This window comes from Lepidochelys olivacea (genome assembly GCF_965140295.1).
Source record: "Lepidochelys olivacea isolate rLepOli2 genome assembly, chromosome: 7".
Lineage (NCBI taxonomy): Eukaryota > Metazoa > Chordata > Testudines > Cheloniidae > Lepidochelys > Lepidochelys olivacea.
The window spans coordinates 86,549,246-86,556,321 of NC_140417.1; positions in this window are offsets into that span (position 1 = coordinate 86,549,246).

Sequence of the window (7,076 nt, forward strand, 5' to 3'; positions counted from 1 at the left end):
GAAACTAATTACAGGTAAGATTAAATTTTAAGTACTATAGAGATTTAGGAAACTTACTTTGAAGATTAGCTGCAAAATTGCAACCTTTTATATGCAAAGGATATAGGAATCCGAAGGCACACACACTCTGTCTCTATGGCAGGCAATTCTAGAGACCCTGTCACAGTAGATTAGAAATCAAAAGCATCTTGCATCCAATGGAGTCCAAAACTATATAATTTGTTTTTCTGTGCATCTGTTCATTTGGGTTTTCAAATTTGGTGTGAGTATGATGATAGAAGGTGGTTTTTATGGTGGGGGTAAGAGTCTCAGTGGCAGTCAAGATAATCAAATACATTAACATTTAATTAATATTATTTGGGTTGTATTAAATTTCTGTGCCACACATTTTCCCTGCATCCCTGCATTCAGCTTTGATACTTAACATTTTAAAATGCCTGTTCTCCTATACCCTATGTTTCAAAAATCATTTTGTATACTTTTTGATCACTTAGGCAGAATGCATCTAAGCTTGATAAATGCCCTTCAAGTCTAAGAAAGGTTAAAAGGTAAACTGCTGAGTTTTCATAGTACTATCCTCTTATGTGTATTTCACAGTCAAATCTTCACTACAGCCATGGCCATCTTTTAATTTTGTTGGAATCTCAGAGGTGAGGAAAACTGACATCAATTATACACCACCTTTCAATGCATCAAATACTTATTTAAGGATAATGGAAAGAGCCATCCATCTTCCAAGGCACATGAGGTATTGGGGCAAAGCAAATACTCCAATACTAAAGTTACAGTAATTAGTGCATGCAGTGGTGGTGTAGCCATGTGGGTCCCAGGATAGTAGAGAGACAAGGTGAGTGAGATAATCTTTTTGTTGCACCAACTTCTATTGGTGAGAGAGACAAGCGTCATCTCAGAGCTCTGTTTAGCTCGAAAACTTCTGTTGGTGTGAGAGAGAGAGAAGTTGGTCCAATAAAAGATATTACCTTGCCAGCTTCTCTCTCTAGTAATTCTTGCAGGCTGCTGGGACCTAGTCCGAGGAGAAAGGTAGAGCTGTGCTAAGGAGCAAGGAAAGTGCTTTACACAAGCTTTCCTTTCACAGGGAATTCCTTGCCACCGTAAATTCTTATACTGATATTTTTTGACTCTTTGTTTGTTCCATGCATGAAGCTTGTAGGATGCAAAGCTGCTGATGCATTGTGCTGGATTAGATATTTTATTTATATCTCTGTTGACTCGAGTTTCTGAAAGACTTTCTTCAAAACCCGCAGACTGGATAGAATTATGCTCCGACAAAGTATAGTGAGAATTTTTGAAACTAGGAATTCCCAGCTGTGAAAATCAGTTTAAGTGAGGTGGTTTTTTTCCTGCATTTGTTCTTTCGGAAGACACTGCATGAGCAGCAGCAAAATGAAAATAAAGACAAAGTTGTAAATGATAAAACATTATGATCCAAGAAGGAGAAACAGAAGGCTCCAAACATGCTTATATGGCAACCCAAGAAGAGACTAACACTGATAACTTACCGCCTAAACTATAAATATAATTTAAATGAGGCCAGTTCTAAGATAAATGTGCAGATCAGAAAGGATGAGGACAGGAAAGTGATGCACTCTATGGTCTGAAACCTCCTCAAATTATCTGAAAGGGACAATACAATTGTTAGCTTTTCCTGTGACTTTTGTGATCAAGGAAGGAATTTACGATCCACCTGGAAAATTGTTAGCTTGCAGATGCAAGGGCTAAATGAAATTAATCTGCTGACAGGAGTTATGGTTATAATTATATTGGAACAGTTGGTGCCATTTAAAGGCATTTTCAGGCTAAGATATATTTACAGAAAACATATGCGAATTATTTTGGAATATAGTACACAGCAGTTGTAAGTGTTGGATCATAGCTCATTCAAAATGTGGTGGTGATTATTCTCAGGCTAAGTTGGCAATGCAGTGGGCTTTGCATGAAATAGTGGGGTGTGGTTTACATAGTCATCAGGCTTGGGGCAGGAGATTACATTACAGTCTCTGCTAAAGGTTGTAACCCTTTGAGATATATTAAAGGGATAGAAACAGTTCTACAGAGAATGGTAAAACAGTCTTCTGTAGGTAAAAGTCACAGAAGAGGGGCCCTACTGGGTCAGACTAATGTTCTATCTAGCCCAGTATCATGTCTCTAAAAACAGCTGGAGGTTTAGGGACACCTGGAGAATGGGGTTGCATCCCTGACCATCTTGGCTAATAGTCATTGATGGACCTATTTTCCAGGAACTAGATTCTTTTTTGAACACAGTTATTCTTGGCCTTCACAACATCCCAGGGCAACAAGTTCCACAGGATAACTGCATTGTGTGAAGAAGTACTTCCCTTTGTTTGTTTTAAATCTGCTTCCTATTAATTTAATTGGGTGACCCCTAGTTCTTGTGTTATGCAAAGGTAAACATCTCCCAATTCAGTTTCTCCATACCATTTATTATTTTCTAGAGCTCTATCATATTCCCCCCTTAGTAATCTCTTTTCTAAGCTGAACAGTCCTAGTTTTTTTAAATGTCTCCTTATATGGAAGATACCCATAATCATTTTGTTGTTGTTCTTTGTACGTTTTCCATTTCTAATATAATTTTTTTGAGATGTGGCAACCAGAACCACATGCAGTATTCAAGGTGTTGACATATCATGGATTTGTGTAGTGAGATTGATAGTTACTGTCATATTATATATCCCTTTCCTAAGGGTTCCTATCATTGCTAGCTTTTTTGACTGCCACTGCGCATTGACTGAATGTTTTCAGAGAACTATCCACGATGACTTCAAGAGCTCTTTCTTGAGTGGTAACAGCTAATTTAGACCCCATCATTTTGTATGTATAGTTGGAATGTTTTCCAACGTGCATTACTTTGCACTTATTAACATTGAATTTCGTCTGCCATTTTCTTGCCCAGTCACCCAGTTTAGTGAGATCCTTCCGTAGCTCTTCGCAGTCAGCTTTGGACTTAACTATCTTGAATAATTTTTTATTGCCTGCAAACGTTGCCACCTCACTGTTTACCACTTTTTCCAGATCATTTTTTAATATGTTGACCAGCATAGGCTCCAGTACAGATCCTTGGAGGAACCCGGCTATTCACCTTTCTCCATTGTGAAAACTATTTATTCATACCCTTTGTTTCCTATTTTTTAACCAGCTACTGATCAATGAGAGTACCTTCCCTCTTATCCCATGACTGCTTACTTTGCTTAAGAGCCTTTGGTGAGGGATCTTTTCAAAAGTTTCCTGAAAGTGCAAGTACACTATATATATGCACTGGATCACCCTTCTCCACATGTTTGTTGATTCCCTCAAAGGCATGATTTCCCTTTACAAAAGCCACGTTGACTCTTTTCTCTAACATACCATGTTTAGCTTCGTACCTGATATTTTTGTTCTGTACTATAGTTTCAACCAATTTACCTGGTACTGAAGTTAGGCCTGTAATTGCCAGGATTGCCTCTGGAGCTTTTTTTTTTTTTAAATCGGTGTTACATTTGCTGTCCTCCAGTTATCTGGTACAGAGGCTAATTTAAGTGATAGGTTACATACCACAGTTAGTAGTTCTGCAATTTCACATCTGAATTCCTTCAGACCTTTTGGGTGAATACTATCTGGTCTTGGTGACTTATTGCTATTTAATTTATCAATTTGTTCCAAAACCTTCTCTATTGACACCCCAGTCTGAGACAGTTCCTCAGATTTGTCATCTAAAAAAGAATGGCTAGGATCTGAGTGTGACAGATTTATGTTACCAATTTGCCTGAGGGTTCAGGTGATTAGGCTGAGGCCGCAGGATTTTTAGGGGAGGAGATGAAGGAGCATACTAAGTGACTAAGTTTAAAGCTTTATTAACCAAATAACAGAGGTGAGTGATGGGTGTGCCCCACATCACTCAGAGGGAGGAAGAAAGCATTCATGCCCGAGCCCTAATCCACTTTCATACTTACACACGCACAACCCAAGGCTGGCCAAGCCTGGGTGTAACTTAAGAAGAACAGGGGGAGGGTAGATGAGAGTTCTGCCCTTTGCATATGTTTTCTAGGATCTGCTGTAAATCTCCCTGCTTTAGCTCTTGAGAGGGTTTTAAGCCCTGGGTTCTTCTGGGGGCGTTTCATCCAGAGACCCCCTTGCTCTCTGTACCAGTCCGAACCAGCCTTTTGCGGCTCCCTTAGCTTCCCCAAAACACACTGGTTTCAGGGTCGTGAGACTGTTGTGTTTCAGTTTGCTGACCTTTGCAATCTTATTAGTTTTGCAACCCTTCAGTTCTGTCTGGCTCAGTTCTCCTTTTTCACAGCTGGCTGGGGTTGAGATACTGGCTTCCAGCTGTTTGGCAGCAGAGAGCCTGTTTGTGTACGCTGGCCTTGGGCAGCAGTTAGTGTATTATTTTTGGACCTAGCTGGATTGTCGAGTTAACAATTGGATTGTCCTTTTTCCCTTCCTCCCCCTTCAGCCTCTTGCAACCTGCAAAGGAATCTTTCACTCCACACACACACACCTTTAACCCTTCCCAAGATCCTTTCCAATGCATATAAAAATATTAGCCATATACAACACTGGTGCTTACCCAGGGGACCCCATGGGGGGGCAATTTTTATTGTGACATGAGGATCTCCCCCACATCCTCTGAAGTGAAGACCAATGCAAAGAATTTATAGCATCTCGATAGTCCAATGGCCATACTGACTATTTGGCAGGCTTCCTGCTTCTGATGTACTTAAATTTATTTTTTTTTACTGTTAGTTTTTTGTCCTTAGCTAGTAGTTCTTCAGATTCTTTTTTGGGCTACCTTATTATACTTTTACACTTGACTTGCCAGATTTTATGCTCTTTTATATTTTCCTCTTTGGTTTTTGACTTCCAATTTCCCTTTTTACCTCTAACTGCTCCTTTTCCTTTGCTGTAGTGGAATTTTTTCGGCCCTCCTACTGTGTTTTTTTTTTTCTTTTAATTTGGGTGTATACATTTAGTTTGCTCCTCTGTTATGGTGTTTTTAAATAGTCTCCATACAAGTTGCAGGCATTTCATACTTCTGACTAGTCTAAATTTATGCATTTCATGTAAAGAAATACTTTGAGAGGCACACCGGTTCTAGTGACAGATTCTTGTGCTATGGATTACAAAGCATCCTGCATTCCACAGTTAATTCCATCTCTTACACTAAAAGAAAAGGAGTACTAGTGGCACCTTAGAGACTAACCAATTTATTTGAGCATAAGCTTTCGTGAGCTACAAATAAATTGGTTAGTCTCTAAGGTGCCACTAATACTTGTTTTCTTTTTGCGAATACAGACTAACACAGCTGCTACTCCGAAACATCTCTTACACTGTATAACAATCACACAGAAACTGACACTGGTTTTAAGTTGTATTCTGTATTTAAGTTCGTTCTCTTCTGCATTCTGGATGCATGCATGGAAAAAAAATGGTGTCCTTTTAAAAATGTTTTCTAAACAATAACTCTGTTTAACAATCTGGATTTTTGTGTGTGTGGATTTGCCCTGACCTTCCCCTCCCTTGCAGAAGAAAGGTGTAAATATGGGGCACGTATGGAACATCTGTAAAGTGGTGTGTCTTTATAAATACATTTTGTAGTTACTTATGCTAATTTTTTGTATTGGAAAAGGGCTATGTGTTAAGCTTATTTTTGTATTTTTTCTCTGAATATTTCTAATAAAAATAATCTACAGACAACAGATTCCACAACTTTCCTCCTTCCATTGTGACATATAGAAATGAAGGGTAAATCACACTATATGCAGAAACAAGACCAATTAAAACTATCAACATTTTACTCACTTGCTACTTTGTTTCCCATTTTGTATATTTTTTTTCCCATTACCACCACTTCCTAGTGACACTTAGCTCAGTTTGGGCTTGCAGCTGATCTGAATTTTAATGCTATATAATATTAATGACGTCTTAGTTGATTTCATTAGCAGTTTTGTCAGTTCCTTACAAACAAAAAATAACCATATTCTCCCCTCTCTGCCCAAAAGTAGTTTCCACTTGACAGAAAAATCTAGTAGTACCATCTAATAGTATTTGATCATATCAGCCAATGCTCTTGTGCAAGGAAGAATGTAGTTATGATTCCTAAAGAACTCTGAGAATGTATCCAAGTAACAAATGTTCTTCTATTGTAAGCAACCAGAAATGGAAGTAGCATGTGAGAGCAGTGAGCTTTGTTTTGAAATGATCACAAAGCAAATTGGATATGTCCCTTCAGAATGTATTTTCTACAAACTTGAAAAAAATCAGCCTGATTTCCTCTGAATTCCTTCACGGAGACACTGTTTAATTATTGCTTAAAGCACAACACCCTGAGGCTCCCTGTGTGTGCAACACATTTTAAAAATGATTTTTCATTAAAATCCTCTTTTTTCTCCTGAAAATTCTGCATTTCTCTTTAAATGCTTAGTTTTTTATTTCATTCATTTATTTTTTCACCATTTCTCTTCTGTCGCCTTGCAGCTTTACTTCTCTTTTTTTTATGCAGTATATTTCCTCTTTCTTCCCCCTTACTATTTATCGAGTACTGACAATATGCTCACAGATGGACAGGCCATAAAGGAATATAGACCCCCGGTCCTAAGGAACTTACTAAAGCCCTGATCATGCAAAGGGGTCCATAGGTGGCCCCTTACATCCATGCTGCATCCCACTGATTCCCTGTGTTGGTATGGTATGGTGCAACCTCCTAAAGTAAATTGAACTGTTTAGAAGCCTGGGTCACTTTACTGTTGAGGACCTAAATCTCTTCTTCCTCTCTTTGCTTCCCAATCCCCTTTCTACCTATCTCTCTCTCCTTCCATTTTCCATTCCTCTTGTCTCCCATTCCCAAATTCATGTTTCTGCTTATCTTACAAAATACTTTTTAGCTCAAACACTTTCTTTGAATCAAGTTTTGAATGCAGTTATAGTCAGTGTTTTTATTATGTATTTATTTTCCTTCTGTGGTTTCTGTATCTAATCTGCCATTTAAGTCAAAAATAAAATATTTCTAACTGCCAGTTCCTCATGGCATCTGACACTCAAGCAATGTTCTTTCACAGAAC